Genomic DNA, 25,198 nt, shown 5'->3' with positions numbered 1-25,198 from the left:
CATCCATACATCCACATCTACATCCATGCATTCATTTTCACATCCACATACATACATCCCATACTCATCTTATCACATCCTAACTCATCTCATATACATCTTATCCTATCACATACACTTCTTACCTCATCCCATACACATCTTAACTCATCTTATCACATCCTAACTCATCCCATAAGTACCTTATCACTTCTCATCACATCTCATACACATCCTAACTCATCCTTTATGCATACCTCTATGCAAGAATTTCAATTGTGATAAAAGTAATACTTTTACAATAAAATAATCATGTTTTTTTGTAATATTTTTATAATAAAATAATAATTTATTTATTTTTCTCATTTCTATGCACGAAATTCAATATGATAAAAATAATTTTTTTCACAATAAAATAATCATTTTTTTTCTTTACAGTTTTATAATAATAAAATATTCATCTTTTATGCATATCTCTATGCATTAAATTCAATTATGTTAAAAGTAACACTTTTATAATAAAATATTCATCTTTTATGCATACCTCTATGTATGAAATTCAATTATGCTAAAAGTAACACTTTTATAATAAAATATTCATCTTTTATGCATACCTCTATGCATGAATTTCAATTATGTTAAAAGTAACACTTTTATAATAAGATATTCATCTTTTATGCATACCTCCATGCATGAAATTCAATTATGCTAAAAGAAATACTTTTATAATAAAATATTTATCTTTTATGCATACCTCTATGCATGAAATTCAATTATGCTAAAAGTAACACTTTTATAATAAAATGTTCATCTTTTATGCATACCTCTATGCATGAAATTCAATTATGCTAAAAGTAACACTTTTATAAAATAAAATATTCATCTTTTATGCATACCTCTATGCATGAAATGCAATTATGCACTTTTATAATAAAATATTCATCTTTTATGCATACCTCTATGCATGAAATTCAATTATGCTAAAAGTAATACTTTTTTAATAAAATATTCATCTTTTATGCATACCTCTATTCATGAAATTCAATTATGTTAAAAGTAACACTTTTATAATAAGATATTTATCTTTTATGCATAATATAAAAATTTAATTTTCCCATGATTACTATGAAATTCTTTCAATTAATCTAGGATGATAATTCCTAGAATATGGTAGGAAATCCTCTTTTCATGCTTTGAATGAAATTATTTTATGTGTAAAAATTTTGCCAAAGCTCCGCTACTATAACTGATAAATCTCAATTATTTTAAAAGATAAGGCTTATCTTTAAGGGAATGATTATAATGATCCCTAATTGGATCATTAACCCTTAATAGATTGAATAAAAAATAATCATGGAATACATAAACTAAAAGCATAAAAAACCATTAATTTATTCTTGAGCATAGATTAATCTTGGATTAAGGAAAAGCTTTATGAAAAGCTTCATTTGGATTGAGAATGGGTCATGAGTATGACCATTTCTTAAGTGAGAGAGAGAGAGAAAAAACCATTAGAATTAAACATAAATGGAAATTTATGTAATTCTTTACTATCATTAATCAATTAACTTCAATAGCATTCAAAAACCATACCAATTAAGCTTCTCAAGCTTGAGAGGGGTTGAGAAGAGAGAAACATTGAGAAATTATAGAAAAGATCAAAATTCACCATACTTACCTTACAAATTGCTTGATTCTTTGTTCACGGTAGAGGCTCCTAACCAATCAATTGGTTTAGTATGTTGATGGAGCCACCAATGGGGATTGAAGAAAGAGGGAAGTGTCAAAAACTAGTGAATTATTAATGAATTCACAGTTCTTGGCTTAGGTGGAGTAGAGTAACAATGCACTAAACACTATATTTTTTTCAACAAGGGGAGGCTTCTATTTATAGGAAAATTTGAGCTCCTAACCAAACAAACTGATTCTAGAATTTTCCAAGTCAGTTTGGTTACTTTTTGACCATTTTTAGGTCAGTTAAGCTAACTTTTTGGAAGTAGACTTGAATGAGGAGAGAGGAGAGATAAAATATCTCAATTTTTATGAGTTTAAAACTCATTCAAGCATGTGAATTATGCACCTCCTTTAATGGACTCCCCTTCCTTACATATGTGTCAAAATAGAATCATTATACCCAAAATATCTCATATTTTTAATATTGCTCATAGTTTTTTACTAATAAACCTTGTACATTTTCAACTCTTCATCTTATGTGAGCATTTACTCATTTTTGGATACCCAAAATATCTCATATTTTTAATATTGCTCATAGTTTTTTACTAATAAACCTTGTACATTTTCAACTCTTCATCTTATGTGAGCATTTACTCATTTTTGGATACCCAAAATATCTCATATTTTTAATATTGCTCAAAGTTTCTTACTAATAAACCTTGTACATAGTCAACTCTTCATCTTATGTGAGCATTTACTCATTTTTGGGTATCTTCTTTTACAAATTGGATTTATCTCCTCCCTACATATGGATTGATGCTATTGGCCCATAGGAACCTTAATTGGATCATAATCCAAAGATTTCCTTAGACTAAGGTTCTTTATACCTATTTCCAATTAATTCCAATTGTACATTGGAAAGTTCTTTTTGAATTTCTGTTTCAGGGAAACTTATTTTAATAAGATGAGATAATTTTCTATCCAAAAATATTAAAAATTTGAATATTCTCTCTCTAGAATATTTTCTCTCTCTATGTCAAAACAGGCAGAGATGAGATCTCTTATAATTCTGAAGAGGGAATTGATTATAGGGAAAGATGCTGGATATCTTGAGAGGCTGGGGAGGAATCTTACATTCTACCCCACTTAAAAAACGTGAGATGTCCTCATCTCGCAAACTTGGGATAATTTCGCAACATGCACGAATATGAGACTTAGAGAAAAATTTAATTAAGATTAACCACAAAAAAAAAGTCTCAAAGAGAGTAAGATTCAAGACAATAACAAGATTTAAACTTTATTCATTCTTTGGAACATATACAATAAAGATAGAAGAACTCTTTACACTTCCATAAGCCCGTCCATCATATGATCACAAAAGCAGCACTCACAAGCTGCGCATGTATAAGGTAACTCATCTATGGGAACAATTCTGTTGGTTATTGCTGCACCTATCTCAGTGGTATGAGGTGATCTAACAAAAGGACCTCTGAGAGGCAAGCCAAAAACGGGGTAAAGGCATATCTTCTGATGAGGAAGAAAACACGCCAGTAAGAAGACCCGCTCAGAAAACCCAAGATGTCTTGATCTCATGACGCAGTAGTATCGGGAACCCAAACCCAAAGCTTCAATAACCATGGCCAAGCGGACATTGTTACGAAAGTGCTGCTGACCCTAGGGTGTTATCCTAGTTATGTCTTGATAGGTCCGCCATTTGGTCTCAGCTACAGAAGTTCCCAATTGAGGAAAAAGTGAGCGCTCATACTGTTCTATAAAATCTTTCTTCACAGACTCGCTTGCGTCTTGAAGGTGAGAAATCATCATGGATAAAACTAATTCCTGTTGCCAAGCCATGAAGGAGATTAAGAAGAAGGGAGATCGATGGAAGTAAGATTACTATGAGCGACAGGTAAAAGTTACGACTTATATAAAGGAAGGAGCTAGCGTAACTTAGAAGCCAACGGTATCTTGCCACTGAAGTTTTATCGTCTTTCCTTGATTTGGGTTTGGCACATATTTCTATGAAATACATTAAGAACTTTGAGATGAGGAGGTAAAAGAAGCTTGTAGGCTAAGTCACCTACTTTCATTGAATTCAGATATAAGACCCACAATATCTGGGGGATAACTTCTTATACTTCCCAAGAGATAAAGAACTTCTTTTGGGCCGTACTCGAATGAAAACCAAAACCTTGGTATCCAAAACACCGATTTTCACTTCTGAACTCATTGTTCTGAATCCTTAAAACAGGCGTGACTCGTGAGAAGTATTCTAGGGAGAGGGTCTTCCTTTTTTAAACATAATCTTTCTTTTATTTTAGAGAGGGAATAATTATAAGATCAAAAAGGGAGATTCTTACTCCTGTATACCTCGAAGGCTGGAGGAGAATCTTACATTCTACCCCACTTAAAAATGCGAGATGTCCTCATCTCGCAACAAAGTAGAGGAAACTCTTTTTCTTAAGATCTAATTTATTCTGGGGTTCCTTATATTCTGGTCAACCCAACAGAATACTGGGATAAATATCCCTTATATAGAACTCATCATTAAATATAATTCATTCAGATCATAACATTCATATTTTTAACGCGATAATGGTCCATTAGACCGAAAATTTCTTTTTGAACATTCCTCCACGGAAATTTCAGTCAAGTAAGTTCTCAATTTGTCATCCCTTAACTTGATCTACCGGTCAAGTGTTAACAGTAGCAATCTGACAGCACAATCCACTAATCTCATAGTGATTTGCTGAATTCATTATCATCATTCCAGTTATGAATATCATCACAGGGACTCGTCCCATTCATCCTCATTGTGGTTTCGTTCAGGTTATTATATTCCAACTAAATTTCAGAAATCATCATTTTTCAATCAGTATCCAAATCAATTCATCAATTCTCAAACAAAATTAAAAATCATATCAACCACATTCGAAATCATCATCTGGATAGCATTAACGCTTATAATTTCAAGTCTTAGATTTACTCGTATATACTGTCAGTAAACAGCTGTAGTTACACTCTCGGTATATACGGGTAGTCGCGGCCCTTGGAATTATAAGGTAAATACCATCATGTCTAGGCCTCAAGCATGTCAGGGATTCTATATAATTGTGATACTTCCATCTGAAGACCCAATTATCAAATTACGAATTTCAATTTGAATATCAAATTGTATGACTTATATCACACAATTACAACCTTTTTGTACTTCTTGATAAATTTTTGACATAATTGGCTTCTCAGTTGATCTTTATTAGCCAAATGCTCTAATACCAACTGTGAGATCCCTGTTCCCACCGCACAACGGATTCGGGTACTAGCAGCGGAAGTAGCACTTCTTGCGCGGGGCAGAGTCCCATGGATATCCGGACAAGAGACTAATCCGTCGGTTTGTCCAAAACCGAACCCGAAAAAACTTCCTTTGTCCATAGTATCCCTGATCACAATCTTCCAAATTATCCGGTTGATTCTTAATTTCCCATCATTCCTTCATCAGAGTATCTATGGCATCATTGACAACCAGAACGCTCACCACCTGTCCACTCAGGGATCTTTTCAATGGTTCCTATCCCATAATACTCGGCAATATAATCACTTATAAAAATCTAGATGGACTCTCGTTGAAGATCAGCAAGATCAACCAACAGATCTATATAAAGAGCCATGGACTCATCCATTGAAGACCAGCAAGGTCAATCAACCAGATCCATGCCCAGTTTCACAAAACAACTCTTACTCCTTGTTCCAATATCTTCCTCGACGCACGCGTGGGTATCCTGGGCGCCGACCACCGTATGGTCAGCACCCTCTAGGATCCTTCGCAGGTGACCTAGCGCTTCACTCATAGGCCGCTTCCTTGGTCCCTCATCCACCGTACCGGAAGCTCACCATTTTAATCGAACCGAGGCTAGTCAAGACCTCGGCGGACCTTGCTACGCGAGACGTCCTCCATTGACTCTCTGTCATCAGCAGTTGCAACTTTATCAGTTAGGCATATTAACTCTCATTTTTCCCATTATCCCTCATCAATCCACTTTACTTATTCGACATTCCATTTATATGTATACTCATTCAATCACATCATTTTCCATCTCGTCACTTTAGATTCCTTCACATCACATATCATATATTCACATCCATACATATATCCACATCCACATCCACATTCACATCCATACATCCACATCTACATCCATGCATTCATTTTCACATCCACATACATACATCCCATACTCATCTTATCACATCCTAACTCATCTTATCACATCTTAACTCATCTCATATACATCTTATCCTATCGCATACACTTCTTACCTCATCCCATACACATCTTAACTCATCTTATCACATCCTAACTCATCCCATAAGTACCTTATCACTTCTCATCACATCTCATACACATCCTAACTCATCCTTTATGCATACCTCTATACAAGAATTTCAATTGTGATAAAAGAAATACTTTTATAATAAAATAATCATTTTTTTGTAATATTTTTACAATAAAATAATAATTTATTTTTTTCCTCATTTCTATGCACGAAATTCAATATGATGAAAATAATTTTTTTTCATAATAAAATAATCATTTTTTTTCTTTACAGTTTTATAATAAAAAAATATTCATCTTTTATGCATACCTCTATGCATGAAATTCAATTATTTTGCTAAAAGTAACACTTTTATAATAAAATATTCATCTTTTATGCATACCTCTATGCATGAAATTCAATTATGCTAAAAGTAATACTTTTATAATAAAATATTCATCTTTTATGCATACCTCTATGCATGAAATTCAATTATGCTAAAAGTAACACTTTTATAATAAAATATTCATCTATTATGCATACCTCTATGCATGAAATTCAATTATGCTAAAAGTAATACTTTTATAATAAAATATTTATCTTTTATGCATACCTCTATGCATGAAATTCAATTATGCTAAAAGTAACACTTTTATAATAAAATATTCATCTTTTATGCATACCTCTATGCATGAAATTCAATTATGCTAAAAGTAATACTTTTATAATAAAATATTCATCTTTTATGCATACCTCTATTCATGAAATTCAATTATGTTAAAAGTAACACTTTTATAATAAGATATTTATCTTTTATGCATAATATAAAAATTTAATTTTTCCATGATGACTATGAAATTCTTTCAATTAATCTAGGATGATAATTCCTAGAATATGGTAGGAAATCCTCTTTTCATGCTTTGAATGAAATTATTTTATGTGTAAAAATTTTGCCATAGCTCCGCTACTATAACTGATAAACCTCAATTATTTTAAAAGATAAGGCTTATCTTTAAGGGAATGATTAGAATGATCCCTAATTGGATCATTAATTCTTAATAGATTGAATAAAAAATAATCATGAAATACATAAACTAAAAGCATAAAAAAACCATTAATTTATTCTTAAGCATAGATTAATCTTGGATTAAGGAAAAGCTTTATGAAAAGCTTCATTTGGATTGAGAATGGGTCATGAGTATGACTATTTCTTAAGTGAGAGAGAGAGAAAAAAAACCATTAGAATTAAACATAAATGAAAATTTATGTAATTCTTTACTATCATTAATCAATTAACTTCAATAGCATTCAAAAACCATACCAATTAAGCTTCTCAAGCTTGAGAGGGGTTGAGAAGAGAGAAACATTGAGAAATTATAGAAAAGATCAAAATTCACCATACTTACCTTACAAATTGCTTGATTCTTTGTTTACGGTAGAGGCCCCCAACCAATCAATTGGTTTAGTATGTTGATGGAGCCACCAATGGGGATTGAAGAAAGAGGGAAGTGTCAAAAACTAGTGAATTATTAATGAATTCACAGTTCTTGGCTTAGGTGGAGTAGAGTAACAATGCACTAAACACTATATTTTTTCCAACAAGGGGAGGCTTCTATTTATAGGAAAAATTGAGCTCCTAACCAAACAAACTGATTCTAGAATTTTCCAAGTCAGTTTGGTCATTTTTTGACCATTTTTAGGTCAGTTAAGCTAACTTTTTGGAAGTAGACTTGAATGAGGAGAGAGGAGAGATGAAATATCTCATTTTTTATGAGTTTAAAACTCATTCAAGCATGTGAATTATGCACCTTCTTTAATGGACTCCCCTTCCTTACATATGTGTCAAAATAGAATCATTATACCCAAAATATCTCATATTTTTAATATTGCTCATAGTTTTTTACTAATAAACCTTGTACATTTTCAACTCTTCATCTTATGTGAGCATTTACTCATTTTTGGATACCCAAAATATCTCATATTTTTAATATTGCTCATAGTTTTTTACTAATAAACCTTGTACATTTTCAACTCTTCATCTTATGTGAGCATTTACTCGTTTTTGGATACCCAAAATATCTCATATTTTTAATATTGCTCATAGTTTTTTACTAATAAACCTTGTACATTTTCAACTCTTCATCTTATGTGAGCATTTACTCATTTTTGGATACCCAAAATATCTCATATTTTTAATATTGCTCATAGTTTTTTACTAATAAACCTTGTACATTTTTCAACTCTTCATCTTATGTGAGCATTTACTCATTTTTGGATACCCAAAATATCTCATATTTTTAATATTGCTCATAGTTTCTTACTAATAAACCTTGTACATAGTCAACTCTTCATCTTATGTGAGCATTTACTCATTTTTGGGTATCTTCTTTTACAAATTGGATTTATCTCCTCCCTACACATGGATTGATGCTATTAGCCCATAGGAACCTTAATTGGACTATAATCCAAAGATTTCCTTAGACTAAGGTTCTTTATACCTATTTCCAATTAATTCCAATTGTACATTGGAAAGTTCTTTTTGAATTTTTGTTTCAGGAGAACTTATTTTAATAAGATGAGATAATTTTATATCCAAAAATATTAAAAATCTGAATATTCTCTCTCTAGAATATTTTCTCTCTTTATGTCAAAACAGGCAGAGACGAGATCTCTTATAATTCTGAAGAGGGAATTGATTATAGGAAAAGATGCTGGATATCTTGAGAGGCTGGGGAGGAATCTTACATATGTTGACGAAATGATTATTGTAAGCTGTTTTACTGGATCTCGTTGGCTGAGACCAGCTGGTCCCAACGGAGAGTCCAAAGTGGTATTGTTTTTGTGAAACAAGGGATTGAATGGAAATTTTGAGTTATGAAATCTATGATCATATCTATTTTGTCTATGGATTATTTTTTTATATTAAAGTTTTAAAGAGGAGTATGTGCGTATCTATTTTCTAAAACTAAAGTTAAGAAAGGCATGTCAATTATGGGTGGGTGAGTACTTGTTTGGTTCTACCGATTCCAGTGTGGCAGGGTGGTGGCTAACCCATGGGCCAGATGGAGTTAGGCTAGAATCAGTGGAGTTTTAATAATCAAACTGAAAAATCTTAGGATTACGCTAGGATTCAAGTAGCTAGTTGATTCCCTGATAAATTTCTCAATTGAGTGGATCAACGGTTGTGCCTGATCTTGATTAGGAAAAAAGCGTTGAAATTACTCAGATGATCAAATTATATCAGTGATAGTTTCCTTCTAGCTAGTTTATTCAGGTGAAGGATAGTTTAGAATTGATCTCGTTAGAAAAATTCGTTAAGAAAATTCAAAATGGTGGAATCGTCCCTGCTTTCCGGGCATGGAAAATTTTCTCGGTTTCGGTTTTCGGAGTGACCACCACCAGCCTAGTCTCGTGCCCGGACATTCGTGGGCGAGGCCCCGAGTGAGAAACCCTGCCCCGCGCATGAGGGGGCTGCTTCCGCTGTGTCAGCTCTACCGGGAGTCTGCGGAGGGGGCAGAGGGATCTCACATTGATTCTAGCATTTGATCCACCATAGCTCATCACATTGCTGTAATTTTAACACTTCATCTCCTTGAACCACTCCCCATGACTTGTCATGTGATCCACCATAGCTCATCACATTGTTGTAATTTTAACACTTCATCTCCTTGAACCACTCCCCATGACTTGTCATGTGGTTCGAAGCACCTGAATCAATGTACCATACATCATCTTTATGTGCTACTTCAACATTTTTAGACATGGCATTAATGACATGCTACATAACAAACAACCTTTCATTATCCTCATTGTTTCTGCTCGAGGATGCATAGTTGTTTTGCTGTAATTTTTCATTTTGCATGTCAGCCTGCTTCTTATAACAATTTGCCTGCACATTTCAAGGCTTACCATAATAAAATCATCCACGTGAATCATTATACTACCTTTGCCAATTTCCACGACCTCTTTGACTCCCTTGCCTCTGAAGTGGCCTCTTCCACCTGCGTGTTGTTGTTGTTGTTGTGAATTCTGGGACTGTTGTTGTTGCTACTACTGCTGGCCATAATTCTAATTACCTGTTCGGCCACCTCCTTGACCGCGTCCATAGCCTCCTCTACCTCGTCCTCTTCCTGAACTTGTGTAGAAGGTCTGTTGCTCTGAACTGTTATTGTTTTGTGAAGACTGTTGGTCTTCACCCAAGGTCTTCTCTTCTATAATCAATATAGACACCAAATCTGTAAAATTGGGAATGCTTTGCTGAGTCTGAATAGACGTCTTGAATGCCTTGTATTGTGGCTTGAGACCACCTAGACAGACTTCCACCGTATCATCATCATCTACTAAAACACCAATAGATGCAAGGGATTCCACAATACCCTTTATCTTCAATGCATAGTCATTCACACACATACTCTTTTTCTCCACAGTATACTCTTTTTCTCCACAGTATGAAGTTCATTCTTCAACTATATCTTTCGTGTATATCTTTGGTGCCTTGGTATTTGTTTCATAGAGTTTTACCAAGGTGTCCCACGCCTCCGTGGGAGACTTGGCATCCTGTATGTGCCCAATCATGGTGTCTTGTATACTGATAGACAGCCAATACATAACTTTTCTGGCTCCTTTGTTCTAATCCTTGAACTCTTTCACATCTGCAGCAATCGGATTGATCTCCGGTATCTCTGGTGCCTCTTCATGCTCACCTTCTATGTAGTCCCAATAACACTTTCCCATCAAGAAATTCATCAACCTGAACCTCCAAGCATGGAAGTTGTTCTTATCAAGATTCTCAGCAACAATCTGGTTTATGCCATCATTTAACATCTTGCCAGACATACAAATTTACCAGAAACAGCACTCTAGTTTATCTTGCACAAACTGCTATTTTTTTTGCAGCGGTACTGTACTACACTCAAATTTCACAACCAGTGACCTCAATGTGCATACATACACCCAATGGCAATTGTTGACCTCCTTGTAGCACACACAATGTCTGCACAGCCAATCTGTCTTCCTGCAGTTCTTAAAATAGAGTTCTGCAGAGAATCGATGACTTACCCGCTGTAGTGCTTGAAATCGTCTGCTTTCTGAAAATCGGAGGTCCTGACGCACCCGAAACGTGTTTTTGACGCAAAAAATTACATCGGATAGGACATTATAGTTGCCCTATAGCTTTACTCCTGTGAAGAAAGCTCCTCAATCAAAGATCGTTTGCCGGTGCCTCCCGTAGAGCTCCGGACAAGGGTGTAATCACCAACACAAATAGGGAAGAGTAGTTGAAGCTCTTACCCTCATACCGCTTCCTATGCTTTTCTTGCTTGCAGCTCCGTAGCATGAACCAGGCTCTAATACCATGAAAAGATGCAGGGGAGAAGAGACCTTGAGCTCTTACAAGCACACACAAACTCACAAAACCCTAATAGAGAACACACAAGGTGAGAGGCTGGAAATCTTCTTCTTCTTCACTCAACACTCAACACACCATATACAAAGATAAGAGTACACACTTATGAAAAGGTACTCAACCAAATACATACTAGGGTTCTCTATAGTGTGAACCCAACTAAATGAGCTGGCGCTATAACTATGCCAGTCTCTAGAATGGCTGTCACACAGCCTGTCATCCCATCGGCCGCATATCACCCATGATCTCACCAACCATGCGAGTGGTGTAAGTGTGGGGCCTATCCCCCAAGCGGGTCATCAGTGTCCACCGCCTCACTAGATGAGCTCGATATAATACCCCCTTTAAATGGTAATCTTTTGTATGATAGAAATGTGTAATAAAGAGATTTTAAAAATCCCTTTTGTTGAACCCATGTGGTACGCTTACATATTTATGAGTAACCCCCTCGAGTAGTGAGGGAGGCGCCATTAGGGAAAGAGTTATAAATGGAAAATGAGGAGTTTCCTACTGTTGCGAGAAAGGAAATAGAAGTGTGGAAAAGAAGATTTATTGTAATGAAGGGAAACAAAAAGAATCCAACCGCGCAGTCAGAATGAAAGGGGAAAGAAATAGTATTATGGAAAGAGATTTAATGCATACATAAAAGGATTTAATGTATGCATAAGAGCTAAATACATGCACAGATCTATGCATGTATAAGAGCTCTAATAGAAAAATTATGTAAGCATAAAATGCACAAAAAAAAATCTCACAAAAAGAGGTTTTGGCATTAGTATAAAAATGAGAATGTGGTGCTGCTTACCTCATAAAACAAGAGGGTGTCATGGCTTTATCTATATGAAGGAACACTTATAAAAGAAAACATTAAAAGAACAAATCAAGAAATATGCAAGATATAGCTATTAGGCATGCATAAAGCTCTAACACATGCATAGAGCTATTAGGCATACAAATTTTATGTAGCATTCGAGAAGATATCTCAATACAATAGAGTTCTCTAATGCTCTTATGCAACATTAGAGAGGATATCTCAAATCATAAGAGATCCTTATGCATGCACTCCAACTATTGTCATCCATATTATAGCTCTTATGCATGCACTAAAGAGCTTCTATACATGCATTAGAGACCTTAGTACATGCATTAAGGGCCCTCCTAAGTATAGATAATGCAAGCATGCATAAGAGTTTTACTACATGTGGTAGAGATATATGTTTGCATTAAAAGCTCCATGAGAGCATAAAGTGCTTGAACTACAAATAAAACATACTCCCAAAAAGTGGGTAAGTGAGTGCAGTTAATACAAAACTAATATGATAGTGATTTATACCGTATGATAAGATAGGGTTAGATATTGATCTCTTTCAAGGAAGACCTACAAAAAAAAAAGGAAGACGAGTAATGGATATATAGCTATTAGGCATGCATGTAGATCCTATGCATGCATATAGATCTCTTAGTTGACACATAAGGTCTCTTATTGCATAAGAGCTATTGTACTGATAGAAATATCAAAGTGCATAAGAGCTATTGTAGAGAAAGAGATCATCTCTTTTGGATGCATAAAAATCTCATGCATGCATTAGAGAGCTTTTATGCATTGGAGCTCTTGATGAATGCATGAAAATGTCTCTTATGTAAGGGATAAGTTTGCATAAGAGATCTAATGCATGCATCAAGAGCTTTATTTTAGGCATTAGAGCTATATGCAAGACTCTAGCTCTATGTATGCCCAAGAATAAGAACCTCTATGCAAACATAAACTGCATAAATCCTAATTAAAAATAATATGTTTCAAGGGTGTAAGATAAGCATGAAAATATTTAAAAAATGAGGATAGAGCGATCCGTCTTACCTCAAGAAAAAAGGGGCTAATGTGTTGAGCACCGTGCAAGCAATGACATAAAGGGAGAGAAATCAAACTTGGTTAAACTCGTAATAAAATAGTTTTTCTACCTACCTCTGTGTAAAAGAAATATTATTATTTTTTAAATATCAACTAACCAAATCCCGAAGTAGTTTTGAAGATCCCTAGAAAACAAATCAAAAAACCACATCTTCATGTAAAAAAAAGGATAGCAAAATCACTAAGATAGATCTCGTGTAAGCCCTATGCATAGAACTCAACTTATGCATAATATGCATAGAGCTGATACAAAATCTATTATGCATATGATGTATGCTATCATGCATAGAGTTGAGCAGCTTACGCAAATATGCATAGATCTTATATATAATAGCTCTTTGCACATACCTCTCTATGCATTACATTGTATGTGTTGAGCTTATGCATTACATCCAGGCATAGAGCTTTGCCTAGATCTTCCCTTAATTCTATTTGTATGAGCTCCATGTATATAAGTTTGTATATGGCTCTATGTAAAGAGCTCCATGCATGTGTCTATGCATATGTTGTATGCAATGAGATGTATGTGGGGCGCTATTTACATATATCTCTTTAGATAGCCCACTCCATAGCATAGAGCTCTATGGATATGCCTTATGCATACAACTGCATGCATGAGGCTTATGCATAAAGAAGCATTGCTAAGCTATTTTAAATTAAAAATGTACTTAAAATATCACTAGCCTAGTGGGCTCACTAAGGCCCTAGCTAATGACAGTTCTCATATTTAATCTTTGTTAATAACAATGTTGGCTATACAAATTGAAATGTAGCATGATAAAACCAGTGTCATTCAAGGCTTATGGTAGCCTAGCTCAATACCATATGCAATGTCACCAGATGAGCTCGATATCTCAACATCGTACCCCAAACCAAAGAGCGCGCACACCCAGCCACCTAGACACAAACCAAGATGCTTTGGGAACATGTTTTGGTGCACAAACAAATCACATTCGTAGGGATGCAGCAAGAAGCTCTGGAAAAATGCGAAGACGTGAGGGGGAGGAATTAGCCCCACACAGCGTTTGAGTCTAGCAAAACATATGTAAACTTAGTACTAAGTAGAGCAATATTACATTAATTAGGCGTGTCGTCTCCTTCGAGGGACGCAAAAGGATTCACAAACGGGCATGGGATTAAGCTTGTGTGGTTCACATGTACTGTCGTCGTCGTCAACAGATTAGTATAATTGCTGGTTACAAATTGTGCAGGAGGCACGATCGGGTGCTGGTGCGATCGGGGATCATTTAATGTGTTGAGCAAAGGCAATGCAGACAGTTGATTAAAAATGTGGCCTGCCTCTCTGATTATTATTAATATTATTATGAATCAATGGGAAAGATGCTAAGTTGAGCTCCTGCAAAATTATAGGCGAGATTTACGAATCAGAAGTATTGAAAAATCCACTTAAAATGGCGAGCAGCTGTTTGCATGACAGAGCTGCACCTTGCAAGTTCTCATGACGAGCACCGGCTTCCAAATTCTGGACTACCACAATTTGCTTCTCGCCTAACAGCTCTTTAACAGCTCGATAAAACGAGCCAATCTCAAGCGAGCCCTGGACTAAAACGGACCGCATCATCGCCCAGCAGGCTGCCCGTGGGCACTGATTCCACCTTTTCTTGCAGGCTTCCTGCCAGCTCCAAGCCCTGTGCCACCACCCGCCTAAGCTCGTCTTCACAGGTCAACTCTTCCTGACGATCCATTATTCGAATACCTGCTCTCAGTCTCTGACAGAAGACTGCCACAGGCGGCTACATGCATGCTGCATGGCCTGTGTGTCTAGAAGGAAGCCCTCACAAGTCAACACTGCTCACATGTCCAGAGACTCCAGACCGGCCACCCACTAGCAAGACAAATCAGTACCTCAGATAAGGCCGGATCCACACGGTCCAACGGCTGAGCAATAGATTCTTTTTTTTCAGTTAAAGGCAATGCTTTTTTTCAACCCTTATTAAAGGCAACGTTTAGGCTCAACTCGGATTTAGAGTCCAAAATCACTAGAAATCATACAAATGCAGGGATTTATAACTAACACGTACAAATTTTATCCTTTACTATTTAAGATAATGTCCAATTCCGACTTGGATCTATGAATTTCAGCCGAGAAAAACACACGGGGCTTATGTGAGCACTGGTTCCGCAAACTCTTTCTGCATGCATGTGTTTGTAGACTTTGTGTCGGTGCAGTGAGGTTTCCCCATTAGAGAATGAGGACCTCTTTAATCGATTGACACCAGTTTGGTAACATCACCTATTACGTGGATATCTTCAAATGTTTTTCCAAGCTATATCTATGATGAATTTTAGATGGCATATTCTTTGCATTTACCTTCTCATCCTACTTCCTATGACTTGAAAGCCATTACAAAAATTTAGTACTCACCCTAGTATATATTCACAATGATGTCTAAAGGTAACAAGATCGTATATGATTTAAAAGTGACATTGATAAAAATGTGTCGTCCTTTTTTTATTGAAAGATAATTGGTGCACGGTTAGGCCTTATGATACTTTTCTTGATAAGATCATCTAGTTGTAATTTTAACTTAGAATATTCTTAATTGGTAAAGCTTTAATATATGCTAAAGTGATCCTAAAATAGTTTCAACCACATGATTTCAAGGTCTAGCATGAGGTAATGTATGTAAATCATCAAGAAATACATTTTTAAAATTCTCTAATAGTTTATTCTCATATGGGGAATGCTCTTGTTCCTATTGTATTTCCTTAGCCACCATGTCATGTAGCCTTGCTCTTCTTGGATTTCCTTAGCCATGACTAACATAATCTTGTAGCCCAGCCTTGTTCCTCTAGCTTGATTCATTCGTGAAATATGTGTTGCATTACATATCTTTTAAGAAAATCAACATTACCATGAGATTTATTAAGAGTTACACTTCTAGCTTAACAATAGCTAACACCATATGCTCATGAACAATACTTGTGTCATGTATAAATGTTCAAAGTTTTTGCCTATGAAAATCTCCTTAGGACAACACATTCAATAAAAAATCAATAGATTCCAACAATCCAACTACAAAAGTCCACCTGTATAACCCTTCTTAGAACTAGCCACAATCTCAATGCAAGGATTTTTAAGGTTTGATGCTGGTTTTAGATTCAATTTCTATGTAATCTTGGGAGATATGAAAGTATCACAATTGCCATAATCTATTAGAGACCTTAGTTTATGATTCATTAACGTTTTTTTAGCCCTTATATGAGAGTCTTGCATATTGTATACAATGAAGTCATTGGTTAAGCAATTTCTCACTACATGTAAGCCGTAGTTCTATGTAGATGATACAAAGTCACAACCCAAAAATAAAAAACATCTATATAAAATAAGATTTCTACTATAGGTAACAACTATATGAGATTCCCATGGAATTGAATGTAGTAGAAAACTTGACATCAAAGTATAGTTAAAGGCACCCATCAAAGTAGAAAGCTAAGACCGTAAACTTGTAGTGACCATACCCACTCCGAAAACTAATCTTGAAGATATCCTCTTGCATAGGACGTTGGATATCTAGATGAAGGATTTGGAATTACAAATCCAACAACCTAGACAGAAGGCCTAGAGTCAACAAAAGCCTTAGAAGCAGCTACACCTAGCCAAGTGGGCAAGGAGGCTTTTGTTGACTTTGGGCAAGCAGGCCTAGAGTCAATGAAAGCCTTGGAAGTAGCTGCACCCACCCAAGTGAGCAAGGAGGCCGACAACAATGAGGCTCGAGGGGCTCACTTTGAGTAAACCCTTTGTATCAGGTGCATTTAAGGTCTATTTTTAAAATCCCTTATCTGTGAATTTTTTATGAATAAAACATACCATTTTTCTATTCAACTTGTGAATACCCCCTTTAAATGGCACCCGTTTATATGATAAAAATGTGTAAAAGAGGATTTTAAAAATTCCTTTTTGCTAAACCCATACGGTATGCTTATATATATTCCAAAAAAGTCAAAACAGAGAATAGTACATGGTTGAACAAGTCAAAGCCAACTACATAAGTGGATAGAGCATTGAAATACCTTCTTTTAGAGCTAAAGACCATAGAATTTAGATTTTGAGAACCCATTCAAAAGTCTTTTGAGCAATTGAGATGATGCCGAAGGCCAAATCAACAAGGGGAACTGCAAGGGAGCTCTTGAATATGAAGTGGGCACATCAGATGCAAGACAAGAAGCAAATTAGAATGCTCAAGGAGCTATGCAAGAAGAAATTAGTGGTAATATCAATGAAGGCGTGCATCAAGAGGTAAATGTTTCACAAATACCTAAAGGAGAAAACATGAACATGAACAACATGATGTATCTCATGCAAACTATGATTGAAAGGCTAGACCAAAGATTTCAGTTCATGGTGGAAAAGCTTGACTCTATGAGCAAGAAGTTGCATGATGAAATCTCAAGCTTGAGGCAAGATACGGATAAAGGTAAAGAAGTCTACGGCGGCGGACCTATGTTGCAACCATATGCACCAAACACTTTTTAACTGATGGGGCCACAAGCTTATGGAGCATTTACGGGACCTTAACATGCAAATACATTGCATACTCCTCAAGCTAGTATGAAAATGCATTGCATACTCCTCAAGCTAGTATGCACCATGTTGATGGGAATCGTGGGTCTTTTATTGGAAAGAAAAAGATTCCTCCATCAATGAAGCATCAAGGTGGAACAAGTAATCTTGGTATGCCTATGCATGGTCCTATGAATGGGCTTTCATCATTGCAAGGGAGAAATGTGGAAAAAAGTAAAGGCATAGTTTTGGAAGAATCAAGGGTGAATGGAAATTGGAATCCCCCACACATGAGTGGTCATCAGTTTGATGAGATGGATCATCATACTTCACACATGAGTGGTCATAACTTTGATGAGATGGGTCATCATTTTATTTAGATGGAACCTATTCATGGTAGACCTCATCACTTCAATGAGTTTGGGGGAAATCATGTTAGACCAATTGAGCATAGACCGCCTGTTCATCATCAAGGTGGTGATGAAGATGAGTTTAAGGGAGTGAAGGACAAGTTGACTTTTACTAAGTTCAAGGGTGAAGGCTCAACCAATGAGGAGTTTAAAGAATGGATTGATAAGATGGATCTTTACTTTGAACTTAGTCCTTGTAGTGATAGGGACAAGGTTTTGTTTCCTACTTTGAATCTAGAAGGTTGTGTCCATGCATGGTGGAGGCACTTGAATGCTCATGGATATTTGATCACTACTTGGATAGTTTTCAAGAATGCGACGAGGAGAACCTTTGTTTCATCCGTTGATAGATCAAGGATGGTGGAGAAATGGGATGATCTCACTCAAATAGGCAATGTCAAGGATTATGTGCACAAGTTCATGAAGTTTTCACTTCATGTGGAATGCTTGAGTGAGGAGAAAAAATTGAGGAAGTTTATCAAAGGGCTACAAAACAACATCAAGGTAGATATGGATTCTTAAAGGCCCAAAACCATCAAGGAGGCCATGCTTCTTGCGAAGATCTATAAGGCAAACAAAGTATACACATGCTAGTGGAGCAAGGCATAATTTTAGGGCTGATATTGGCACTTTAACTTTAGGCAAATCTTCAAGTGGAGTTTCTTATCACAGGGGTCCTTGTATATTTAACTTTAGGCAAATGGAAAAGGTGGAAGGGGAACTTTCAGATTTGGTAACTCGTTTCCTCGACCTCCTCCAAATGGTGATGGGAAACAAGTTGATACGAAAGCATCTAACAAGATAAAGATTATCAGGGAAGATCATATTAATGATTTGAAGGACAAGGTTTTGTGCTTCAAGTGTGGTGACAAATGGAACAAGGATCATTGGAAGTTTTATAAGGCCAAAAATATGACCCTAAGTATTATTCTCACACCAAACCTTTCCATGAAGATATTAAAGAGGATGTGGATGAATATGAGGAGTATTTTGAAGATGCCAACAATGAATTCGAAGATGTAGAAAAGGATGGTGAATTCCCTCTTGACCCGGGTGGATCAAAGAAGGGATATGTTGATTATGATGATGGGTTACCATTGCCTATGTGTGATTATCATGATAAGGGCAATATGGCTACCCTACGCAAGATCTCAACAAGTGATGCCTATGCCGGTTGCAAAGGAGCAAATACATTTAGGTTGAAGGCATGCATTAATGGAAGGGTGGCACATATTTTGAGTGATAGTGGAAGCACACATAGCTTTTTTCAACACCAAATACATGTTCAGTCTCAAATTATAGACTATAGATTTATCTTTATGTGGAAATAGGTTCAAGTGGCTAATTGAGCAAAGTTGGATTGCATAATGGTATGCCAAGATGTGAGGTCAATTCTCACAAATGATTACACTTGCAAGGCTGATTTACTTGTATTGAATATGGGTCCCATTGAAATTGTTGTGGGATGTGATTGTTTGGTAACTCTTAGGTTGTTTCACATCAGTTTACAACAAGGGTATATGAGTTTCATGGATGTAAATCATGAGGTTACATTTACCGAAACTCATGTGCCAAGTATCAAGATAATGCAACACAACTCAAGAGGGACCTAAAGAAAATGGGATGCATATATGTTTTATAGCTTTGCAAAGAAGAAAGTAATGAGAAAAAGGGAGAGTTTTTGCATAAAGGTATGAAGTAATTGTTAAAGGAGTATGAGGATGTGTTCCAAATGCCAAAGTGCTTGCTGAAAGGGAGGGGATCATGGGATATGCATACCAAGCCCATTAACAAACCACCTTATAAATTGTTAAAAGTGGAGAAGGATGAAGTGGCAAAGCAACTGCAAGAGCTTATGGACATAGGATGGGCTACTTCTACTAGCCAATCACCTTTTGCATCACTCGTACTCCTTGTCAAGAAGAAGGATGGCACTTTTTGCATGTGTGTGGACTATAGGGATTTGAATAAATCTGCAATCAAGAATATATTCCCTAATCCATGAATTGATGAGTTGAAAGAGGTGCATGTTACTTCTTCACTTAAAATTGATTTGAGATCAAGCTATCACAAATTTAAAATCAAGGAAGGTGATGAGTACAAAACAGAGAATTTCAGACTGAGAGAGTTCTCTACCAATATTTGGTTATGTCGTTTAGGTTGTGAAATGCACCGAAAATTTCAAGCCTTGATGAACAATGTGCTTGGACCTTTCCTCTAAAAATGGGTACTTGTATTCTTTCATAGTATATTGATATATAGCAAAGGGGTGAAGGCGCACTAAGTGCATGTAAGGACTCTATTTGATGCTTTGCAATCCAATAACTTGTATGCAAAGGAGAGAAAATGTACATTTATGGCACAAAAGACTGAGTGTCTTAGACACATAGTGAGCAGCAAGGAAGGAATTATGGTGGATCCTAAGAAGGTTCAGTGTGTTAGGAATTGGCCCATGCCTACAAAGACCACAAAACTAAGGTGATTCTTGGGCTTGTCATCATTCTATAGGAGATTTAAGAGCTATGCTCATATTACTGCTCCTCTTACTGATGACAAGCTTAAGAAACAAGCTTTCTTTTGGGATGCTATAGACGATAAGAGCTTCTAAGATCTCAAGGAGATGCTCACATTAGCCCGTATACTTGTATGCTTAGACTTCATGAAGCCATTTGTGGTTCAAGCCGATGCATGTGGAAGAGGCATTGGGGTCGTTTTGTTCAAAGAACATGGAGTGATTGCATTTGAGAGCCGAAAGATTGATGAGGAAGAAATGGTTATGCATTTCTATGATTAAGAGATGTTGCCAATACTTCATGCAATAAAGAAGTGGCATCATTACTTGTATTGGAGTCATTTCTTTGTAAAGAGTGATCATAGAGTGCTTCAATACTTCTTGTCTCAACCTAGACTCTCTCCTAAGAAAAGAAGGTGCCAGTAGGTGGCTACATTGCAAAATTATGATCTCAAAATCTCTTACAATCATGAAAGGGAAAGAGAATGTTGTGTACATAAAGATTGGAGTCATTTCTTTGTAAAGAGTGATCATAGAGTGCTTCAATACTTCTTGTCTCAACCTAGACTCTCTCCTAAGAAAAGAAGGTGCCAGTAGGTGGCTACATTGCAAAATTATGATCTCAAAATCTCTTACAATCATGAAAGGGAAAGAGAATGTTGTGTACATAAAGATTGGATTTTGGATATCCAAGAAGAGTACCTATTGGATATCCAGGAAGAGTACCTATTGGATATCCAGGAAGAGTACCTATTGGATGAGTAAGTGGCACCAATGTAGCAAGAATTACAGCAAGCCTCCCAGGATGATTTCCTACATTTTGAACTTCATAATGGACTTATCTACTACCTTGTTTCCTACATCAAGCTACAAGAAGAGATGTGTTGTTCTTCATTATTGGGGCACATGGGGATGTTTAAAACCTTCAAGAAGGTAGGGAGGAGTTTTTCTTGGAAAGGAATGTGAAAAGATGTGTATATTTTTGTGACAAGTGCTTGCCTTGTCAACAAAACAAGGATCCCACACATAAGCCCGGTGGCTTGCTTCAACCTTTGCCTTTGCCTATTCCCGATGGCAAATGGGCACACATCTCTATGGATCTTATCACATGGCTTCCTCATACAAGGAGGGTATGGGACATTATATATGTGGTGGTAGACTGCTTCCTTCCAAGGTCAAATATTCAACATCTATGGTTGCAAAACAATTTGTGGATAATGTGTTCAAGTTGCATGGAGTGCCATAACAAATTGTTAGTGACTGAGATGTGAAGTTTATGAGTTCATTTTGGAGGACATTGTTTGAGATCATGGGGAATCTTGACACCTAGCACCACCTATCACCCCGAAACCCATGGACAAACCAAGAGGGTGAACAAGTGGGTGGAAACTTACTAAAGGCATTATTGACATGATACGCAAGGTGCTTTGGATGAGTAGTTTTTGCTTGGCCAGATAGCTCACGCATCATGAGAGCATTGGAATGCCACCTTTTGATGATGGTTCAAAAGCAACAAGGGGTGAATCCTAATACAAAAGAGGAGATGGAATAGCTGGATACACTCTTGCAACAATGCAAAGCTAATATGAAGCAAGCTCAAGAAAGAATGAAACATTATTTTAATGGTTATATCGAAGGCCATTAGAGTTGCTTATCAGTTGCACTTCCCTTAACCTCAAAGATTCATGATGTATTCCATGTGTCACATCTCAAATCTTATCTTGGGTTGGAGGTATTTGTGCAAGATGAATTACCTCTAGTAAATGAGGAGGGGATGATTGAGTATGTGCCAGAAGAAATTTTGCGTACAAGAGAGAGAGTTCTTTGTAATCTTACGTAAGGGCTACCTAAGGCAGAATCTTCTTGGTACCTCGTCTCTACATTGAAAGGATTTTAAGGGTTGTTGGATACATTTTGGAAGACTAACGAGGGTCATGAATAGTGAATTAACTTGCTGGAAATTCTTGTAAATTCACTGTGGACAACCCTACACCCTTAGAAATTGGAAGCTACTCAAGGTTTCCATGCCATTACAGGGTAGATGTTATGGCTTGTTTTGAGGGCTTATTTAGCAGTTTAGAGCCATATACATGCAATTTTGGTTTCTCATACATGGTGTCAATATGAGCTTCAAGTTTGACATGAGTCCATTAACATATACTCCATCCATGAGGATTGTAATTGTACATATCAATGGTTTCAAGGACGAAACCTTTTGGGTGGGGACGGTTTGTAACAAAGTGAAATCATCTCATATGAATAATAGGCACAAGGGCAATGGATGATGCCCATGGATAAAACTAATGATAGTGTGAAAGGGGTGGTCATGTATATGTGTCACATATGCCGTATTTGGGGTACCTTTTGATCATCATCAATATACAAGTCAATTACTCTCTCTTCTCTCTAAACTTAGGCTAATCAACCTAATCTAGGCTAACACAAAGCTAATCCAAGGCTAATCTAGATACTCCTTTCTTTCAAGAAGTCACAATTTGTAAAAGAGAGACATTGCACAACAAGACAAAGCACCTACAGACGCGCACACAGATGCGTTTACTCAACTAAAAAAAAACTTACGGGCGCGTCTATTTTCACGTCTATCAGTGCGTCTACAGACTCGCGTCTAAAAGCGCGTTTAAAAGGTAGAAAATAGACGCACCTATAAACGGACCTATATATGTGCATATAGACGGTCGGGGAAAAAATAAAAAACACAGAAATGTGTAAATAGATGCCTGTATAGACGCGTTTATACACGCAAACCAGACCAGAGTAGACGCGTTTATAGACGCACAAATAGACGCATTTTGAACAGACAAACGCGTGTATAGACGCGCTGTAGAATATTTTTTTGAATTTTGTGTGCTTTAACAGAATGCTGTGTATGCTATGTAGTTATAGGAATCCCATTTCCACATTGTGTAATTCAGCCAATCGCATTTTAATTGGTGCTCTTGCAAGCACGTCTATAGCCGACATTAATTACAATTCCAAATAAAAACATTACAACTCCGAAACGTTTAATTACAAGGCATTAATTGATAGCTCAAAAAGTGCTTGTATGTACATATAGCACGAAGCTAAGCCACGTCCTATGGCTTCAAGTACAAAAACTAAGAGGAGTGTATATACAAGAGGCATGAAGCCAAGCCAGTGGCTAAGTACAGAAAAGAGTAGCTAGCACTACTCCTCGCTCCCTTTTGTGCTCCCTTCTGTGCCTCCTTCTTCCTCGTCTTCACCCTCATCTTCTTGTGCAAGGTCCTATAAACAAGGGACAACATATATCAATGTATAAAAAATCAAATCTTTATTTATAATATTGACATTGTTTAATTATTTTCAAATACCTCGAGGGACCCAGTAGCCCAGATATACTGCTCCTCAGTAATCAACCCGTCATTATAGAAGTGCCTCCATGTATCTCCTCTGCGATGGTGTCGGTGGTAGGCTGTCTCGACAGGAGTAGGATACCTGCCCATGATATCAAGCTGCAAGATGACACAATTTGCGGAGGGGTTAGTACAAAGAAACAACCTCCTAATAAACTACATAAACAATATAATTTGAGATCGATACTTACAAACTGGGCCTCCCATGATTCAACACCCCCTGCTCCAAAATGCACGCTTCCATATCGCTCCATTTGGATCCTTCGTGCCTCCACGTGCTTTAGACTGGGTTTCTCCTTCGCTGACTTCATTGCTTTCTTCCACTCACGCTTGTGAGCGGTGTGGGGCAGGCCCCTTGGTGGTTGACCTCCCTGGAGCCTGGCAAGCTCCGCTAGTGCATGCCTCTTAAGCGAAGATCTTTTATTGCTAAGTATCGAAACAATCTTTGACTTGGCCCATTTATCTGTGAACTGAACATTGGGGGGGTTAGGATACCTAGAGCGAACAGCAGCGAGGGTCTCATCAGCTAACCTCTTTGGTTGATCTTTGTAGAGTGAATAAAGCAATCTTTGTAATTGTTAGCAATTACAGAGCGCATGAAGGCCATGATGTCCTTCCCCCGTGCATCCATAAAGATGCCTCCTGTCTGAGTGATGTCATATAGTAGATCATGCCATCACCAGGAGGCACGTCTTGATCATCTGAATCATTCTCGCCCCCACCACCACCCCCCCCCAAAAAAGCATTGTGCCATGCATCCCCCTCCGCTCTCCCTGCTACTACGCCTGCTACTGTGTCGTGTCCAGCTACTACGCTAGCCACTTGTAGCTGCTAGAGAACCAAGTCTCGAGGGCACGGGAGTACGCCGACGGCTCTACGAGGCAGAAGGACCTCCTGACGGCATGGGGGAAGGGACATAGGACAGCATGGGGGAAAGGTCTCGACTATGTAGCGGGCTGGGCTGTGTTGACTCCACTGGGGTAATCTCAAAAGGTGTGGGGTTGGGGTGGTTTGGAGTCTGTAGTGCCGACTCCTAGGGGTGTTTAGAGTACCCGTCTCATGTAGTCGTATAACTCCGCA

The sequence above is a fragment of the Cibotium barometz genome, chromosome 23 (assembly GCF_041138505.1).
Source record: "Cibotium barometz isolate CiBa-2024 chromosome 23, ASM4113850v1, whole genome shotgun sequence".
Taxonomy (NCBI): domain Eukaryota; kingdom Viridiplantae; phylum Streptophyta; class Polypodiopsida; order Cyatheales; family Cibotiaceae; genus Cibotium; species Cibotium barometz.
This window is presented reverse-complemented; position numbering follows the sequence as displayed.